General features: G+C 34.9%; 2 long non-coding RNA genes across 2 annotated transcripts in view; one reads left to right on the plus strand and one right to left on the minus strand.

The window, feature by feature from the left end:
* LOC139362788 (uncharacterized) overlaps nucleotides 1-5,423 on the plus strand; it is a 42,132-nt gene extending 36,709 nt beyond the window's left edge. Inside the window, exons 4-5 of the long non-coding RNA XR_011622118.1 lie at nucleotides 4,535-4,677; nucleotides 5,304-5,423. This is a non-coding gene — a long non-coding RNA (uncharacterized lncRNA). The remainder of the gene's footprint in view (nucleotides 1-4,534; nucleotides 4,678-5,303) is intronic.
* LOC105475466 (uncharacterized) overlaps nucleotides 1-22,112 on the minus strand; it is a 431,412-nt gene that overhangs the window by 48,232 nt on the left and 361,068 nt on the right. The gene's annotated exons all lie outside the window — the stretch shown is intronic.

A 22,112-nucleotide genomic window follows, 5' to 3' on the forward strand; every position in this document is an offset into this window, starting at 1 on the left:
TCCTCATTCTTTGGCATCCTTGGCACTTTATGGGCTTCTTCCTTCTCTTTGATGCCACTTAGCTTCTCCACTATGTTTCTACCTGTGGAGTGTTCTCTAAGTTCACCCCTCTGTTTTTTTCCCTATAGTTTGACTGGTCTCATATATCCTCACTGCTTCAGCTGTGACATTTAGTATCTGGCCATTAATAAATATGCATCTCCTTCCCTACTCAATCATAATATGTTCTTGCTGGCTGCCTACTGGCATCTCCATTCTCTAATCTCTAAGAAATTCCCACTGTTTCTTCCTTCAATACCTCTTTGAAGAATTTGCCTTATCCCTTTCATTCCAACGACCACTACTCTAGTCCAAGCCCTCTCTATCTCACAACCAGATCATCACAGCACTATTTTAGCTGATCTATTTACTGGACTCTAGGACTGACCTTGCCTTTTCTTTAATAAAACTGTCATATGCTTTTCTGCTACATCTTCTTTAAAAATTCCTTTTCTCTTTTTATTTTTAATCATGAAAAGATTCATTATCATCTAATTTCAAATCTAAACTCCTTAGACTAGTTTCTGAAACACTTAATGTGTTTTGGAACCACACCATTTGGCTACCATACCTAATTCCTTAATTTCTTCATTTCTTATTTCTTTCTTACCTTATTTTTCCTTAATGAGGTTAATCTACTCAATGTCCTGCAAATACACAAATTTCTACATTTCCTTTCCTTAAGTCTATTCTCTACCACACACACAAAAATAATATGCTCTTATTTATGTCCTCCATTTTACCAATTTTCTAGTCTCAGGTTCCACGATCTCAATGAAATCTTCTCTGACTACTTCGATTCATACCAAACTGTTTGATTTTTTAGTTCCTGATGCCCTATTAGGCACCAACATCTCTGATTCTTCATATGTTAGTTTTATTTCCACAGCTAAGTTGCAGTCTTCTAAATGCTGAATTCATATATTTCTTCTCATATTTCTTTTAAAACATCTAAAATAGTCTACAAGTAACATGCTGAGCACATAATAGGCCATGAATAAATATTTATTGGTTAACTAAATGACGAAAACAACTAGAAAGTTCGCATGGCATTTGGCAGAATGACTACAGGCAAAAGGCTCCTTCTCAAAATATATTATCTAAAAGTGCATTTTCCCCATGTGTCAATGAAAAAACAAATTACTTTCTTCTAGCATAGCCAAAGTTAGCTCTTAAAGCATGTGCAAAATCCAAAAGACAGAATTTCTAAAGGCACAACTGTTTAAATAAAAAGACAGATACACAAAAGAATTGCTTCATTTAGCAAGTACAGAGGAAACAGATCACATTCCAAAAGTAATTTGATAATTTTGGCAGCTGGAAAATAATTTTATAAAAATTTAAGCAATAAGGCTGTTGTCTTGGATTTATTAGGGGAAAGGAAATTTTTATAAAGCCGAAAGAGTAAGAGAATAATTTACATATGTGAGTATCAGGAAAAAAAGTAGTGAGGGTAATTGTATCACTCAAGAAACATCTTTTTTTCTAATTCAAGCATATTAAAAATTAATATGACTATTAACAACTATGACTTCTCTATAGAAAGAGAATATATCCGTACTTTTCCCAAAGCCTCACGGTTGTTGTGCCCTCCTTTGGAAGCAGTATTAAGTCTTGGAACCAGTTTGAGGCTCTGCAGTCAGTGGCACTTTCATTACTAGCTGAGTGACCTTAGTCAAGTTACTGAATCTGGAGGAAACTTACCAACCTCACAGAGCTGTTGGTAAAATTAAATGAGATTACGTATCTGAAGGAACCTGGCATGGTGTCTGACTCATGCTGGCCAATACATTTTAGTCTCTTTCCATTCTGATTAGCAGAGATAAAGAGATATTAGGAGATAGAACCACACTAGAGTAGGAGGGAGGGAGCTGGGACTATTATCCAGGTTGAGCTGCTACTTAGATATAGTGGCAGGAACAGCAAATTTTCTTACAGTTTCCATCTTCTTCACTTAAAAAATATTTTAGTTTTAATTTGTGTGGGAACAGGGTGGGTATATTTATTTATGGGGTACATGAGATATTTTGATACAGGCATCCAATGTGTAATAATCACATTATGGAGATGGGGTATCCATATCCTTAAGTTTTTAACCTTTCTGTTACAAAGAAAATCCAATTGTAACTGTTTAGCTATTTTTAAATATACAACTAAATTGTTTTCATTATAGTCACACTGCTGTGCTATCAAATACTAGGTATTCATTTTTCTAATTAATTTTTATGCTCATTAACCATACCCATCTCCCCACAGTGTCCCCACTACTTTTCCCAGTCTCTGGTAAACATCCTTCTATTCTCTATCTCCGTATGTTCAATTGTTTTGATTGTTGCAGCTCACAAATAAGTGAAAACAGGTGATATTTGTCTTTCTGTAAAGAAAGCTTGACTTATTTCACTTAACATAATGACCTCCAGTCCTATCCACGTTGTTGTAATTGACAGCATCTCATTTTTTATGGCTAAATAGCACTCCATTGTGCATAAAGACCACATTTCTTTATCCTTTCATCTGTTGATTGACACAGGTTGCTTCCAAATCTTGGCAATTATAAACAGTGCTATAGCAAACATGGGAGTGCAGATATCTCTTCAATATACTGATTTCCCCTCTTTTGGGTATATATCTAGGAGTGGGATTGCAGGATCATATGGTAGCTCTATTTTTAGTTTCAAAACTGTTCTCCATAGTGGTTATACTAATTTACATTGCCACCAACAGTGTAAAAGGGTTGCCTTTTGTCCACATCCTTACTAGCATTTAATATTGCCTGTCGTTTGGATAAAAGCAATTTTAACTGGCGTGAGATGAGATCTCATTGTAGTTCTGATTTGCATTTCTCTGATGATTAATAATGTGGAACACCTTATCATATGCCTGTTTGTCATTTGCGTGTGTTCAGATAAATTTCTATTCAGAGCTCTTGCCCAGTTTTAAAAAACTGGGTACATATGCAGGTTTGTTACATAGGTAAATGTGTATCATGGGGGTTGGCTGTATAGACTATTTTATCACCCAGGCATTAAGCCTAGTACCCATTAGTTATTTTTCTGGTCCTCTCCCTCCTACCCTCCACCCTCTGATAGGTCCTAGTGTGTGTTGATCCCCTCTATGTGTCTCAGCATTTAGCCCCCACTTATAAGTGAGAACATGAGGTATTTGGTTTTCCGTTCCTGCATTAATTTGCTAAGGATAATGGCCTCCAGCTCCATCCATGTCCCTGCAAATAATGTGATTTCGTTCTTTCTTATGGCTACAGAGTAGTCTATGGTGTATATATACCACACTTTCTTTATCCAGTCTATCATCAATGGGCATTTAGGTTGATTTCATGCATTTGCTATTGTATATAGTATTGCAATGAACATACACATGCATGTGTCTTCATAATAGTATATTCCTTTGGGCATATACCCAGTAATGGGACTGCTGAGTCGAATGTTATTTCTATCTTGAGGTCTTTGAGGAATCACCACACTGTTTTCCATAATGGTTGAACTAATTTACATTCCCACCAACAATGTATAAGCATATATTTTTCTCCACAGTCTCACCAGCATCCGTTTTTTGACTTAATAATAGCCATTTGACTGGTGTAAGATGGTATTTCATTGTGGTTTTGATTTGCTTTTCTCTAATGATCAGTGATGTTGTGCCCATCCTTCTCGAGAAGTATTTCCAGGTATTTGAAGGGACTTGGGCCCCAAGTCCAATATCACTGTGGTTTTTGCAGACTCACAGAGATAACACCTTGGTTGTCTTGGATAAGATCTGCAAGAATTATCTGGGTAAACAGGCAGAGACTCTTGTTCTTTTCCCTTACTTTCTCCCAAACTGAGTTTCTCTCTTTCTGTGCTGAGCTGTCTGGAACTAGGGGTGTGGTCATAAAAGCACCATGCTAGTATTAGCACAGCACTGGGTCTTGCCCAAGGCCCATTGTAACAACTACTTGGCTACTACCTTTGTTCACTCAAGGTCCTAGGGCTCTACAATCAGCAAGTGAAGCCAGTGAGGTTTGTGTCCTTCCCTTCAGGGTGCTGAGTTCCCCCAGGTGGGTCCAGAGATGCTGCTTGAGAGTCAGGGATTAGAGTCAAGAACCTTAGAAATTTGCCTTATGTTTTATTCTTCTGTGGCTAAGCTGGCACTTAAACCACAATATATATTTCTCCCCACTCTTTCCTCTCCTTTCCATAGGTGAGGAGCCTCCCTATGAGCACCACCACCACCACTGGCCCATCATGGGGTTCTGCCAGGTCACCACCGATGTTCCTCATTCATCTTATGGTGAATGCTGCCAGTCCTGAAACTCAGCCTTCAGAGCAGTGGGCTCTGCTCTGGCCCCAGGGCAGATCCAGAAAGGCTGTCCAAGAGCTTAGTTCTGGAATCAGGAACCCCACATGTTTGCTTACGGCTCTACCCCACTGTGGTGGACCTGGTACCTTAGGTGAAAGACAAAGTCCCATTTACTTTTCTCTCTGCTTTTCTCAAACAGAAACATCTTTTACTGGAGCCACCACAGCTGGGAATGTGCTGAGTCATGTCTACAGTCAGCATGTCTCAGAGTCCAAGGACCACAGCATACTACTTGGTTATCTCTGCTGATTATTCAGGCACCAAGGAATCTTTAGTCATTAGGTGATGTATCCGCCAGGACTGGGTCCTTCCTTCAAGGCAATGAGTTCCCTTTTGGCTCAACATGTGTCTAGAAATGTCATACGGGAAACAGGGCTTGAAAAGGGGACACTGTAACCCTGACTGGTGCCATATCCTACTGTGGCTAAGCTGGTAACCAAGATGCAAGACAGCTCCTCTTTACTCTTTGCTCTCCTTGCCTTAAGTAGAAGAAACAAGACACTTTTGTTGCCACAAGCTGCTCTTCCTAGGGTTGGAGTTGAATTGCCTCAAGCACTTCTTCAGCCACCCGAGCTCTGTCTCCCTAGGTCATGTGCCTCCTAGTCCTCTGGCTCTGAGCCCAGCCCAGCACTAGGATTTGCCTAGGAATGGCAGTCCTTGTGGACTGCCTTTCAAGTTTACCTAAGACCCCAGAGTACTTTGCCCCATGGTGGCAAGGCTTTCCAAGAAGCTGAAGTTCTGACCAATGGGATGAGTGATTCCCCTTTGGCTAGGTCTGGTCCAAATGCTTCCTCCATGTGCTGGCACTGGCTGAGTCCAGCCTGGCTTTTCTCTCTGCTATGACAGAGTAGCAATGAGATCACTGTATGCCTCCCAGTCACTGTGCTCTCCCTCCTCCAAATGCACAGGCTCTCTGCACTACAGAACCACTACCAGGAAATTGGGAAGCGGTGATGTCACTGATTCAAGACTGTCTCTCCAACCCTTCTCTATGTCTCTTTCAATGATACAAAGTTAAAACCAAGTACTATGATTGCTCACCTGAGTTTTGGTACCTGTGATGGTGCTTTTCTGTATCCAGTTGTTAAAATTTGGTGTTTCTGCACGGAATATAAATGGTGTAGGCTTCTATTTTGCCATCTTGCTCTATCCCTCCTCTTCTTCATTTTGGTGTAGAAGCCCCTGAGTTTTAATGGGTAGCCAAATAAAGATATATTTCTTTTGGCTTCCTGGGGTTTCTAATTGATTTATTTTGCAATGCTGTTTGGTATACCAGATACTACTTTTCTACCATTCACCACTCACTTCAGTCCTACGCTCAGCCAAATGACAACATTCATGACTCTTTTTTGATACCCATGGGCTCTTCTGTGTATGACCACTAGACCAGATGATCTCTAAGAAATCTTCCAGCATTCAGTGGTTCTGGGAAAACCCATGGGATGATGTTCATTTCTCTGTTAGTCCATATTGCAATTACTTAGTGGATTTTCTTTTTCTCAAAATTTAAGAGGAAATTTGAAATGATCTTGGTTTTAAAATTCTGAGATGTCTTCTGCATGTTAAACCTATCAAATATTTATTTAGGAGATGGATGGTATATTGTGGTTGCTGTAACAAAATACCATAAACCTGATGGCTTAAAATGATAGATTTTTTATTCTTTCACAGTTCTGGAGGCCAAAAGTCCAAAATCCAGGTGTCAGCAGGGCCACAAAGACTCTAGGGGACAATCATTCCTTTCCTCCTCCAGTTTCTGGTAGCTCCAGGCCTTATTGGGTTGGTGGTTGCATCACTTCAATACTTGTTTACATCTGCATATGGCCTTATCTATATCTTTGTCTGCTGTCTCTCACCAGGACACTTGTCATTAGATCTTGGTCTCATCTCAAGATCTTTAATCCCATCTGCAAATATTTTATTTGTAAATATAATATCACATTCACAGGTTCTGGGGATTAGAACTTGGATATATGTTTTGGAGAGTCACCAATGAACTCACTTACTACAGGTGGCTACATAAACAATCATTCACTTATAAAATACATGCAGTAGAGATATCTCATACTCTAACAAGGAAATAATCATATTGCACTTTCTAACTATTTACAAAAAAATGAAAAATTTGTTGTAAGATATTTTAATATGGATTGTGAAGCTACACATTTAAATAGCAGTCTTTTCAATCTATCAATATCTTTTACATTATCATATCATTTTCATTATTGTGAATTTTGTTCTAATTTTGGGATTTGCTGCTTCTTAGATAACAATTATTCAAAAAGAAGTCTTGGAAATAACCCATTTTTTCTTATGTTTAAATAAACAAATACACATAAATACAATCTTAAAATTCAACATGAAAGTATAGAGAAAAAAATTATTCTCCTTCAATATTCCTTTCTTAATCCCTCTCTCTTCCTTAGACAAATAACAGTTTAAGATTTCTTTCTGAAACTTTTGGGCATACATAAAGGATAGTTGTTTGTGGGTTTTTTTGTTTATTATAAATGGGATTATGGCCGGTGAATTGTATTTTCCCTTTACCAACACTTTTGAAGATATCTGTCTACATAGACATCTATCTATACCATTATTTTTGTAAATGCACAATATTGATAGAAATAATGTGCCATAATTTATTGATGGACATTCAATTTAGTTTCAAATTTTTGATATCACAAAAATGTTTTAATGTCATATATCTTTAACAATGTACAAATATTTCTATAGAATAGATATTTAGAGGTAAAATTCTTTGGTGAAAGTTATGCATATGTCCACTTTGATTTATCTTGCTTATTTGTCCTGCAAAATTCTCTGTGAATGGAACAATTATGGCTAAAGAATAATCCTTACATGGTCAATTAACCAGCTATATTTTTCTATAATAGCTGGACAGATCATGTGGGCAAGAGGATATATATGCATATGTATATATGCATCTGTATATTTTATGTACATGTATATGTGTGTGTATGTGTGTGTGTGTGTATAATATACTTTTTTTTTTTCTATTTAGGTGTTATAGAAAGCCACTCAGCATCAGCTGGATAAATTAGAAAAAAGTCACTCACACTAATATCCCCCATCCACCCAAATAGGCTAGGCATCACACACTCAAATAAGGAAAAAGAGAGTCATTTTTTCAGTGTAGTAAACAAACCACAACAACAAAAAACCTAAAAGAAAGAAGTAGCATCTGTTCTGCTTTATGGACCAGTGCCACGGTCCCAGGGCAGAACACTCTCTCAGTTCAAGAATTCACCCTCGGAATGGAGGCAGCTCCAAAATATCTAATGGAGGCATCTTAAATCAATACAAGAGCTCAATTCAACAATACCATCACAACTCTGTGCTTTTTTCCCAAAAGTTCTAGCAGGAGAAAACTTGCTAAAAGCAATATGTAACTTGAATTCCAAGGTTATCTGAATAAAATGAGTGCAGCACTACAAATTATGTATTTAGATGCTTTTCAGCTAATCTAGGAAAGAGAGGATATATTTTCCTCAGGCAAAAGGTTAAACTGGAGTGACAGTAGCATAAAAAGCTGACTGTGGCGCCTCAATAGTTGTCACTCCTGACTTCAGCACTCAGAATAATTATACCAACATAGTAATAAAAATAATTCCAAAGCATTTGAACATGATATGTCCTTACAACAGGTTGACAACTAAGGATGCACATATTTTGAAGGTAGTGGACTTACAGCTCTTTAAAATGTAGCAGGAGACTGCATTTCTAAAATACAGGAGTACACAGAATTATTTATCAAGTCATTATAGAATATTTACAGCCTTAGAAAATTTATCATGTTCCATTAAGTAGAGTTTGCTTCCATCAACCTTTTCCTTGTGCAGAGCTTCAAATATCCTTCATCTAACCTCACTGAAGTCCAGTATATACTTTCTGCCTCTGAAATATCTCCACATGTATCCTTATCACATATTTGGCAAAATAGGGGGTCAAGCAATAAATACCTGATGGGTTGTATTGCATGGAATTGCTTTCTGATCAAAATCTAAGATGCATAAAATGTTGGGTTGTTGCAGAGTTCGTTTTATTTACAACAAAGCAGAAATGTTAGTCAATTTAAACATATGAAATCGACTGCACTAAAGATTAGAATACCCTGGGGATCAGAGACACAGTTCAGGATGGCTGAGCACTGACAGTGTGACATATTTCAGGACAAAAGGATTTTGTATTTGGGGAATAATTCTATTCTACCAACGAGTAAATGGAGCAAATGATTATTTTTGCATTCTTTATGTGTTATTCTTTGACTTCTCTTTTCACCATTTGGAGATCAAACTGTTTTTGAGTGTTCTGTGACTTTTTTTAAACCAATGATCAGATACCCTTTTCTCTGCTTGTTTTCACTTGTTTTTTATTTATTTTTTTATTTATTGAGATATAATTAACACTCAGTAGTATGCACAGCAGGCACGGTGGCTCATGCCTGTAATCCCAGCACTTTGGGAGGCCAAGGTGGGCGGATCACTTCAGATCAGGAGTTCGAGACCAGCCTGGCCAACATGGTGAAACTCCACCTCTACTAAAAATACAAATAATAATAATGATAATAATTAGCCAGGCACGGGCCATGTGCCTGTAATCCCAGCTACTCTGGACGCTGAGGCGGGAGAATCAGTAGAACCTAGGAGGCAGAGGTTGCAGTGAGCTGAGATCATGCCATTGCACTCCAGTCTGGGCAACAGAGCGAGATTCCATCTCAAAAAAAAAAAAAAAAATAGTATGCACAAACTTCAATTGTTCAGTTTGATGAGCTTTGACAATTATACACAGCCATGTAACCCACATTCAAAAAGTACATTTAAAAACATCCCTTGTGCTCTGTTCCATTCAATTTCTGTCCCCATCCGCACAAGAACTATGAGATTTCTATCAGCATAGATTACTTTTGCCTGTATTCAGATTTCGTACAAATAAAATCCTACAGTATATACTTTTTATCACTTAATACAATGTTGTTGGTTATCCTTTTTATCACTTAATATAATGCTGTTGGTTATCCTCCATGTTGTTCTGTAGATCAACATTTTTAACTGCTAAATAATGGTCAATTGTATGAATGTACTACAATTTATCTATCAAGTTTCCCATTGTTGGATATTTGGGTTTGTTCTAGTTTTGATTATTATAAATCTGGTTGCTACATTTTTTTACATGTCATGTTAATATCTATGAGTAGTATTGCTAGGTCATAGGGACTGCCAGTTTTCTTAAGCATTTTTATCACTTTACACTCCACCGGCAATCTATGAGCGATTCCTCACTCCACATTCTCACCAAAATTAGATGGTTTCAGTTTTTTTTTTTAATAAATTTCAGCCTCTCCTGTGGATGTTTAGTATAGCATCTCATTGTTGCTTTAGTTTGCAGAGCCTTATAACCAGTAATGTTAAAGACTTTTTAAACGTACTTGTTGTTCATTCATAGATTTTCTTTTGTGAAGTGTCTAAGTCTATTGCACATATTTCAATTGGGTTGTCTTTTTGTAGCTGATTGGTAGGAAATTTTTACCTATTCTGTATACAAGTCTGTTGTCAGAAATTCTTTGAATTTTATTTCTCAGTTTGAGATTTATTTATTAATTTTTTTAATTTATTTATTATTATTATACTTTAAGTTGTAGGGTACATGTGCATAACGTGCAGGTTTGTTACATATGTATACTTGTGCCATGTTGGTGTGCTGCACCCATCAAATATATTTATTAATTTTTAATGGAGTCTTTTGATGAGCAGAATTTTAAATTTAGCCTAATTTTAATAATTACCTTATTGTCTTTTATGGTTGATGCTTTTTGTGTTCTATCAAATAAATCTTTGCCTAACCTGAGGTCATGAAGATATGTTTCCTTTTTCTTCTAGAAGCTTTATAAGTCTTGTTTTATGTTTGGGTCTGGGATCCATTTTGAATTAATTTTTGTATATGGAATAAGAGTCAAATTACATTTTCTTCCATATAGATATCTAGTTGTTCCAGCAACATTTGTTGAAAAGACTTTGGCCAAAGAATTGCTTTGGCACTTCTTTGAAAATCATTTGACTGTGTATTTGAAGTTGAAAATCACTTTACTGAGTATTTGTGGTTTGTTTCTGTTCTATTAATTTATTTGCCTATGCTTATGCCAATACCACGGTTCCCTGATTGCTATATGTTTATGGTAAATTTTGAAGTCAGGTAGTCTAAGTCCTCCAATTTTGTTCTTTTTCAATATAGTTTTTGCAATTCTATTTTCTTTTCATTACCATATATAATTCAGAACTATCTTGTCTACTTCTTCAGAATAGCCTGCTGACATTTTGATAGAGATTGCATTGAGTCTATCAATTTAGGAAGCCTAGACATTTCAACAATGTTGCATTTTCCTATCCAGGAACATGCTATACTTCTCCATTTATTTAGATCTTTAATTTCTCTCCCGAATATTTTATAATTTTCAGTGTAGAGGTGTCATATATCTTTTATTAGATTTATTCTTTCTTCTCTGAGGTTTTTGATGCTATTACATATTTTTAACTGTTATTTTCAAACTGGTGATGGGATGACAATTTGCTCTATGGCAGCGGCCCTTGTAATTCCAATCTATTACAAGAGCCCACACACGGTTATTAAACATGCATTAGCAGGTCAGCTGGTTTCTGCTTATCCTTTCTGTAATTAATTCTTCTTCTAGAAAGGAGAACAGTGATAAATCTCTTCTATCCTGTAAAGAGTTCCTCACTCTCTGATGTCTTGTTCATTTGGGTTTCTTTATGTGTTCAGCTTTATGATGTTTTTTAAACTATCATTTTTTTTATACCTTATCTGGCTTGTTTGGGTTATTAATTTAAGACTAATGGTATTTTGTGACTTTTTACATCCAAGCTAGAAATCAATCAGTTATGCGTTTTTTAAAAAAACAGTTTTAAGGTAACCTTCCTCTTTACTATGTCTGAAAGTTCAAAAAGGAAAGGAATCAAATAGTGGCCAGGACAACAAAATTATAAAGAAATCTGTTTACTTACGGCTTGCTATGTGCTAGGTCCTAGATTTACAAGTATCACCAAATTCAGTTATTAGAACAACCCTGTGAAGGAGGTATGATAGTCATTATCCCCGTTGTACAGCTGAGTAAACTGAAATACAGAGTACATAAGTAGTTGGTCTGATGAAACACAGCTCTTAGATGAAAAAACTGGGATTTAAACACAAGTAGTCTGGGTTTCAAGCCTACATTCTCACCACCTTCTCTTCAACTTCTGTCTGCCAAATCTTATCATGTCTACATTTACCCTCATTTCCCAAATACAACAGCTATCTGGAATTGTTAACTGTAAATGCTCATTCTTGTTTTGAGTTTTGCCACTTCTGCAATTTTCATTGATACAATCTCTTACACTCACTTAGTATTTTCATATAACAGATACAACTTACTGAGTGCTCATATAAAAGATATTGTGTGTTATTAATAGTAGTTTTGTGTATATTATTCACAAATCTCACAACAATTCTTAAAGATAGATGATGTTATTCTCATTCTATTTTGGGGTCCAGATTAAGGTCCAAAGCAAGCAATTGGCTTAATTCACATAAAAATTAGTCAAAGGGTGAAATTGGAATCTGATCAATCTTGAGTTTAAAGCTCATGTTCCCTCTACCACTCCACGCAGCCTCTCTCTTGTGAATGACTCTCCAAAGTCTCCTGAACTCATCATCACAACTCCCTTTCCTCATCTTTTATTAGGTACTCTAACTGGGTATTTATTTAAAAGCTACTTCTTTGTGTATCATTACTTTATTTTTGCTTCTGCTATTTTCAATTCATTTGTTTGAAGTTAAGGTCTCAACGTCTACTGGAGCCTCCTTTGGAGGATATTTTAAAAACTGAGATTTAGATTAAAAATAAAAGGAAATAATCATTAATGGAAATGAGTGAGAGAAGTCAACCAAGCAGCCTTTCAGATGTGTGCAGTAGATTGGGATCTGGGGCCCATACTATGGGCAGGACCTGGTTCTTAGCTACTAGAGTTGGGAGAAATAGTGCAGAATCTCTCTGCTCATGCTCAAAAAGGTATGAAATTACATATGACTCCACATTACCATTATTACCATTTTTTTTCAAACAACCCCTCATACCAACTTTATCTACTTCAAAATACAATACACCATTAATGTTCATTTTAACTTGGGTTCAACAGAAGGAAAGGAGATCAAAAAGACTCCCAAGCTCCTCGGGGCTGACTCTGAGACTTGCTCTCCACCACCATTACTGCCGGTAAAACTTGTCCAATTTAGCCTCATACATCAAAAATCTGATGTATAGTTTCCATGTGCATATAGTTTCTTGAATCATTTAGATAAAAGAAGAAAAATTCTGTAGTAAGAGCTTGCAATCGGAGAGACTGTCACTTGATCTACTAATACTCAATTTATGGTAGGCCCTATGCAAAAATCTATAATTTGTAATTTTGGGCCTATTTCTGAAATTTAATAGCACTTAACAAGATTTAAAAAGACTGAACACTTATCTTCATTCTCAGTACAGACACCCTTCAGAGAAAAAATTCTGCTACTCTCTTAGGACTGAATCTCATTTCAGACACATGTTCCTTTCTATAGCTCATGTGTAATTATTTAAATGTCATTAAATCCGCCAAATGTGTTTGATAAAGTAATTGAAATTAATTCATGTAATTTATTTTACTTTCAATGATGGAAACGTGTGCACATAAATGTCACTGCACTGCTAAACCCAGTGGATTGCAGCTGAGTTTTCCTTCTGAGGATTTCTAGTCAGTAGGGATTTTAACTTCCAAATGCAAAAATTTCTCTCTTTCAGCACATGAGTGGGCTAAGGCACTGATTAGCAAGTTTCATTAGTAACAAATTCTCTCATTCCGGCCTATGACCACAGAAATGAAGCCAGGACGTTATTGAGACCAACTTCCTGCTCTAAAGTGATCCCTGTAATACTATCACAAATTATACAAGTGCTTTTTAAAAAACAGGAAAGACCATAGCAGCAAATAGAACCTCTTTACAAACTGATTTTGGCATGCCTGGAACAGATGCTACAGTCACTCGTAGTCAGTAAGCACTGATCAACAACAAAACTGCTACAGGCAAAATGAGCTAATATCTGACCCAAACTCATGTTCACAAAGTCACTTTAAGATCTCACTTCATACATTTCCCTGCATATTTGTTCAGGTGAAACTACAACCTGCCTCTTCTTGAGGAACCTGCCCTTTTGTCTGGATACTAAGCACAACAGTGTAGATAGTCTTTGGCTGACCTGATAGAAAGTTGATTTGTCATTGCCATTTGCCTAATGCATGCTTGTTAAGAACAAGTAATATGCTTTCAAATAAGGGTATGAAATGTGGTTTGATGAAACACAAGGAGTGAAGGAGCACTTAGTCCTTGCCTGTGTACTTGTAACATACTATTCAGTCTGGTATGGAATATAATAATCTACAATTGATCTGAGCAAATATTTCTGTCTGATTAGAGGACAGGGGTGATAGAATATTCCAGCAAAGTTAAAAAAGAAGAATGTGGTTTCCCCCTATGGTGTAATCCCAGGAGGAGTTGACTATTCTCCCTATTTCAGATTTACTGACAGTTGAAAATTATCTTTAGTTACTTTATTATTGGTTTAGATTTGAAGATAAACGAATCAAACACCTAATTTAATGCAGAGTCATTTAATTCTACTGGTTACCTATTCCCACTCTATACGATTGACTTTTGTATTTCATATCAAAGGGTATCTTTGCAGCAGATTAATATCTAAACCACTAGAAAAAACCGTTATGTTTATATACTTATACATATTTAAAAAATACTCTCATTCTGTGAAAACTACAAATGTCAAATCACTTACAGAAAACAGGAAATCATATTGAATTTTGTGATTAACATTCTAGTAATAACTACACTGCACAAATACACAGATGTGTATTTGTTGCCATGATAAAAGTTTCCTTAAATTACGTAATTTGTAACATATCTTAGCACAAGTCATATTTTCCTTCATGACCCATTTTACCTCTAAAATATCCATTGGTAAATATATGGACAGAATGTCTATTTTATGTTTGGACTGCAAAATCTACACACATGAAACCTTTAAAGCAGTGCAACCATTAAATAAAGCAAATGACTAAACTGTGTTGTACTCTCAGCAGTGCTGTGTAAACATGAGGCCTAAGGGCACACTTTAGCAGTTTGCTCTTGCCCTTCTTCAGGTCTGCCCCTCCACATGGGTAAGGGAACTGCAAGGCCAAGGCTCTGGGAATTTGGAACTCTGGAATTACTTAGTAGGCAGCTATGGATGAAGCTTGTGTATGAGGACCAAAGTGTACACACATGCGTACAAAAGGCACCAAGCACCTTGCAATGAAAAACGGATCTTGGCAAAAGAACTAAGAAGCCATATTCCTATATCTGGGTATACCTGTGAAGATCTAAGTATTCCAAGAATCTTCAATTCTAACATGGTCTTCCAGTTCATTCCAAATGCATATTCATCAAGGGAGGATAGCTCATATTTTGTAATCATGTTCTTACCTTGAATTAAAACTTTTAAATATTTAAATATATGATATATAAATTACTATTTTTAGTTACACCTTCATACTAACACAGTTAGGACCAGGTTTTATCTTTATAAAGACCCCAATCGTCCTAAGCATGATTCACTTTTCCACTTCACTGAAGAATGATTTGATCACAGGCTCTAAAAAAATAAACAGAGCTAACTGCCTATACATAATACATCATAAGTGCTACAATATGCAAGCAAAAGAGGAAACATGCTGCACACATATATTATCAGATAAAGTGCAACAAAGAACATAAATGTATTATTCATGACATGAAGTGAAATGACTGATGTCTTTACAACTACATTGCTCCCTACCCATGGACATAAAATGAATTCTTTTAAATGTGTACATGATGACATTACAAGCTTTACTAAATAAATTTAAACACTTCAACAGGAGCTATGAAAAAGAAAAAACAGTCAACTATGAAATTACCCAAATTACATTTTCTCAATTTTTAACAAAATTATAATCATGGTTTTCTCTTGCTTATTAAAAATGTCATAAAGTCAAAAATATGCAGAAAATAAAGAATACATGGGTATAACTGCAGAAAATACATTGAAAGAGAAGGAGTTTATCATTAAAATCTTTGTCACAATACACTTCTCTTCAAAATGCTTGAGAGAAATCTTCATAGCAGAGTGAAACAAATGGAATATGGTAGACTGGTAACAGAGGCAGAATCTATCTGCATTAGTGCATGGAATGTGTCAAGGACCTGACTTTTTAACTTATTAAACATATCTGTACCAGATTTTAGGATGATAAGAAACTCGCTTTAAGTCAAAGGATTGAGAAATCTAATATTGATGGGAATTACACATTCTTTTTAGCTGGTGTCCAAAATGTTATACTCAAAATGGCTCACTAAAGTAACATGAAAATGCTTTAAAAATAGAATATGTGATGATTCATAAAAATAATTAAGGACTGTGTTGGACCAAAATTTTATCATGACGAAGAATAATTTTGCTACCAACAGAAAAAAAATGCAGCGTATTTTGCATATTCTTATGCATATGTTTTCTCTTTTTAAAGTCTATGTAAACATCGACTTACATTCTTTAATTTTTATTATAATCACATAACTACAATAAACAGAAGCTTAGATTTGCTTCTGACTGTCACCAACAGACTCAACATATATTGTCTGAAATTTCCAAAGTCAGAGGCAGTAACATTAATTAATGAAAATTACAATGGTTTTGCTTTGAAATATTGAACTTTTAAACTTTTTTCTTTTTAATTATTTGGATCGTAACAGTTGTATGCATTTATGGGGTACATGTGATATTTTGATACAAGCATACAAGGTGCAATGATTAAGTGGGGATAATTGGGATATCCATCACCTCAAACATTTATCATTTCTTTGTGCTAGGAACATTTCATATCCACTCCTCTAGTTATTTTTAAAACATAAAATAAATTGTTGTTATAGTTGCCCTGTTGTGCTACAGAACACTAGCTCTTATTCTATCTAACTGTATTTTTGTAGCCATTGACCATCCACTCTCTATCCTCCTCCTCACTACCCTTCCCAGCCTCCAGTAACTATCATTCTACTCTCTATCTCCATGAATTTAATTTTTTTAGTTCCCACATATGCATGAGAACATGCAATGATTCTCCTTATCTGCCTGACTAATTTTACTTAACTTAATGTCTTCCAGTTCTATCTATGTTGTTGCAGATGACAGGATTTCATTCTTTATTATGGCTGAATAAATATTCCATTGTGTATATGCACCACATTTTTTTATCCAGTCATCCATTGCAGGACACTTGGAATGATTTCATACCTTGACTATTGTGCATAGTGCTGCAATAAACATGGGAGATATCTCTTCAATATACTGATTTTATTTCTTTTGGATATAACTCAGCAGTGGGATTGCTGGATTGTATGGCAGTTCTATTTTTAGTTTTTTGAGGAAACTCCATACTGTTCTCCGTAGTGGCTATACTAATTTACCTTCCCATCAATAATGTACGAGGGTTCCACCTTCTCCAACATACTCACTAACATCCATTATTGCCATATATATATATATATATATATATATATATATATATATATATATTTATGTGTGTATATATATATATAAAAGCTGTTTTAACTGGGAGAAGTATCTCATTATACTTTTGACTTGCATTCCTCTGATGGTTAGAGATGTTGAATATTTTTTCATGTAACTGTTGGCTATTTGTATGTCTTCTTTTGAGAGATATCTGTTCAGATCTTTTGTCCATTTTTAAATGGATTAATTTGGGTTTTTTTTCCGGTGTGATGTTGAATCTTGTCTTTTTCTTGTACTTTTCTAAAATGCCTGGTAATGTAAGAGCAGAATATCAACAATGTAGAATTTTACTAGTATGTTCATACAGGTGCACTTCAGAAGAAAAAGAGCCAAAAGCATTACTACAAAATAAAAGAAAATCATTGTCAATATTCGGTTATGATTTTGCAAAATCTGCATCCATAGCAAAAACTGTTCTTCGGTTAGTTTGAACTCTTCCCTGTTATATATTTAATTTTCTGTATTAAACTATATAAGAAATATGATCCTAAACTAACAGGGAGTGAGTATGGGAAGGAAGAAATAAAATAATATCCCACTGTAATCAGAGTAGAAGAATGTATTACATGGGAAGGCATTTGTGCAGTATTCTTCTAAGGTTCCTTTACATTTATCAAGTGATTGAAAAGACAGTATTTACTGTACTCAAATGACGCCTCCAATTTCACAGAAATACAATGGTACAGGGAAAAGTTTTAAGTTGCGGTAAGAATATTTTAGCGTAAAGTACAAAGAAATTGTTGAAAAAATAATACTCTACACAGAAAAATTTTGGAAGAAAAGACATCATAACTGGTCTGTTGTACATATATTTCTTGCTAGCAAAGCAAGATCTCTTTTCTAACCCACTATATAATTTGCTCTGATGTAAGTTGAACCTTCTGTGTTTCATCAATGTTAGAAATGTAAGTTAGGGCACTGAGATTATATAAAACTAAGATATACTTCTTTGCTAACACAGACATTATTCCATAATCATTTATAACATAATTTATCATTTCTCTTTAATTCTAAATTTTCCTTTTGAAATTTTGAAATATATGACTCTAACTGCCTTCTGCAAGAACATAGAATTTTTTAAAGAGTCAGTGTACTTTTTAAAGAATAAATTGACTTTCCTTTTCACACATAAGTCAAAAATGGCAGAAAATATTTTGCTTTGATTTAAAAAAAAAATGACCTCAGCTGAAAGCCAAAAGTGTCAAGTAGATATTCATTTCATTTTTCATGGGGTTTCCTTTCAACAAAACAGTTTCAATATTGATTAGGTATTCTTAATGCCCCCAAGACACAAGGAAGAATACAAGAAAGATGAGTGTCATGAAGTGAGAAGAATCCAAAATTAATGATATATAATAAAAATCAAAAAAGCAAAGAATAGTCCCATTTTATTAATCAGTTTAATTCTTGAGTATCTACTGTGTCATCACAACTGGTCTAGCTATATATTATCTAGGAATGTATAAAGAAACCAAGTAAATACACATGCTGCAGAAAACAATTGTTTACTACATAGTTTACTAGTGGCTTTGTAAGCAATAGAAGTTTCAAGAATCAAGAAATCTATGTTTATAGAGAATTGTTCAGCAATTATTTTCAGGATGGAGAGGACAAAAGGAACCAGACAATAAAAGTACCTGGAAATAGAAGGAGACTGGAACTCAAATTCATTGAAAATGTCTAACAAAACAAGCACTGTCCCTTGTGTTTTTGTTATACGACAGAATTTCCCTCAAATATTGTTATTCATTGGGGAGGGAGTCATGATATATTCAAAAGAAGACAAAGAATGTCACCAGCTTGAAGTGGTTCTTTACAAGACACAGTGAAGTTAGGTATGAAAGAGAAAAATAAGAGAATATTTAAGTACTTTGTAAAATGAGTGAAGGAGGAAGAGCTGAATAAAACAATATGTAGACAGTAACAAAATTCATTTTGAAAATGTGGCACATATACACCATGGAATACTATGCAGCCATCAAAAAGGATGAGTTTGCGTCCTTTGTAGGGACATGGATGCAGCTGGAAACCATCATTCTTAGCAAACTATCACAAGAACAGAAAACCAAACACCGCATGTTCTCACTCATAGGTGGGAACTGAACAATGAGATCACTTGGACTCGGGAAGGGGGACATCACACACCGGGGCCTATTATGGGGAGGGGGGAGGGGGGAGGAATTGCATTGGGAGTTATACCTGATGTAAATGACGAGTTGATGGGTGCAGCACAGCAACATGGCACAAGTATACATATGTAACAAACCTGCACGTTATGCACATGTACCCTAGAACTTAAAGTATAATAATAATAATAATAATAAAATTTAAAAAAAATTTAAAAAAAAGAAGGTGTCTTCTGGAAAAGACACTGCATTCAGGATCAATGAGTATATTTTCCAATTCCATAACTCAGAAACTGATTGTGATGATTCAAAAGAAACAAGAATAACACTAAAAACAAAGGAGGGTGCCAAACACCAACACAGGAATGCCTGCAAGACATAATACAGTGAAAAAAAAAATACGGATTAATACACAACTCCTGTTTTACAAGAAATCAAAATAGTTCTGCAAGAAGTAAACAAAGAAAATTTCAGCAACTGGTTTTAATTTGAAGCAATAAAGGCTAGAGGAATTGTGTTGTCACGGGAAAGACAAAAGATATGTCACTTTGAGTTTTACTCCTCACAGCACTCTAAGGCCATGAAGTAGTGCCTATGATGAAAGCATTTGGCTACAACCCCAGAGAGATGCAGGATGTAGCATTCCCACACTGAGCAAGCTAAAATCCAAACAAAAGGAGTATATACAGTCAAACTTTCTTGGATTGAAAGCAGACTGAAAAGAAAACAAAATAAGGAAAATCAGCCTGAATTTAGTAGTTTCAAAAGATAAGAATTAACTATACAGGAAAGAATTCACCATAAATGTAGATATCTGTATACTTCCTCAGCCTAGTTAATAATTAAACTCATAACATTTACCTATAAATCTTGCCTTTCAATTACATTTTGAAGGGCATAATTATGAGACCTTTATAGACAAAGAGGAGACCCAAGGAGAATTCACATCTAGTATTTTTGATCAGATGGAAGACCTGGTTAGAGCTGCCCCAGTACAAAGTCAGTCTTATAAAAACTCATGAAGAAACTCTGCAACATAAACATGAAACTAAACATAATATACAAAGTACAGGTGCAAAAGCATCCTTTTGAAGATGTACTAAAGGCAGCAAAAGAAAACCATTTAAAAAACTGATTTGCTCTCTCAATAAAATTAAATAAAATAGACTCAAATGTGATAAGCAAATACGCTTACATGAAAAGGAAGATTATGGGGTTAAGCTAAAATATTTTGTTTAAATCTCTGAAGAGCTTAAAATGGTATTAGAGGCCATATAAGCTTAGAAGCTATTGAAAAATAAAAGTAGAATCAAAAGTGTCAAAAAATCAAATCACTGCTTTGGATAAGAGGCTTTAAAAATCACTCAGAATATGATGTAAAGAAAAGTAAGAGACACTGAGAATAGACAGCAGAAATCCAAACTTAGGAATAGGATTTCCTGGCAAATCCTATTTGAAAACAGAACAGATGGAATAAAAATAATATTCAAACTGTATTAAAAGAGTATTTCCCTAGTCAAATATAAACTGCATTCACCTCAAAATAAAAATCAAACATTAACTTGAGGCAAGCAAAAATTGAAACACAGCATGCTAAAACTTATAGAGTATGACAAAAGCAGTTCAAAGAGGGGATTTTATAGTGGCAAATACCTACATCAGAGAAAAAATAAACATCTCAAATAAACAACCCAACTTTACATCTCAAGGAACTAGAAAAAGAACAAACTGAGCCCAAAGTTATTATAAGTAAGTAAATAATAAAGATCAGAGCAGAAATAAGTTAAATGGAGTCAAGAAAAACAATGGAAAAGATCAACTGAAATAAGAGTTGATTTTTTGAAAAGATAAACAAAATTGACAAGACTTTACCTAGACTAAGAAAAAATGAGAAGATTCAAATAAATAAAATCTAGGTGAAGTTGTTTAATGAGAATTGTCATCTCAGTTGAATCTGGGTTTATTCAATTTTTGAGGACAAAGAAAGAACCCTGCAAACATCCAAAGAGAAGAGACATTTCACCCACAAAGAAAAAAGCAATTTGATCACATCATTTTTTCTACTTGACTTTATTAAATGCTAGATACTCTCTACCAACGTTTGCAAATATTAAAAGGAAATGCTTCTGACTCATGAAATCTATAGTCTACTAAATCACCATTCTGGAAAATTAGCAAGGGACAGAAATTTTTTATTGAAAATGATTTAGAAACTACATCATTTATGTGCCATTTCAAGGGGAAAGAAACTGTTTGAAGATATACACCAGTAAACGAACACATAAATCAAAATCTATAGCCCACAAATGATTAATTTGTTAGTGAGCATTAAATATATATTCATTTATTTTTAACACACACACACATATATATATTATATATATAGAGAGAGAGAGAGAGACAGAGAGAGAAAGAGAGAGACAGAGTGTGCATGCACGATAGAGAGAGGGAAGCATAGTAATGGTGGAAAATCCAGGTACAAAATATAAATTAAATAAGAGAGATTAAAGAAATTGAAAGTTTTCCAAGTCTCTATCTTACAGAGAAGAAGTCAATAGTTATCATAGCTGATATTTTGAGTAATACAGAATATTGAAAGTTTTTTAGAGTCTTAGAATAAGTCTCTAGCAATTTGAAGGTCTTCCAAATTAAAAAAGAAGAAAAAAAATCAAAGAAACTCAAGCCATAAAAGAAAACGAAGCAAAGAGATAAGAAATATTAAACAAGGTTGCAATATCAGTAAGAGGCAAATTCACATTTATGATACAAACTTCAAAGGAACAAAGAATGAAACTTCTGTGGATAAAAGGACAATGTTCAAAGGCTATTGTCATCACTTTTCTGCATCAAATAAAGCAAAAAAAAAAAAAAAAAGAAAAAGAAAC

Source organism: Macaca nemestrina, chromosome 4 (assembly GCF_043159975.1).
Source record: "Macaca nemestrina isolate mMacNem1 chromosome 4, mMacNem.hap1, whole genome shotgun sequence".
Taxonomy (NCBI): domain Eukaryota; kingdom Metazoa; phylum Chordata; class Mammalia; order Primates; family Cercopithecidae; genus Macaca; species Macaca nemestrina.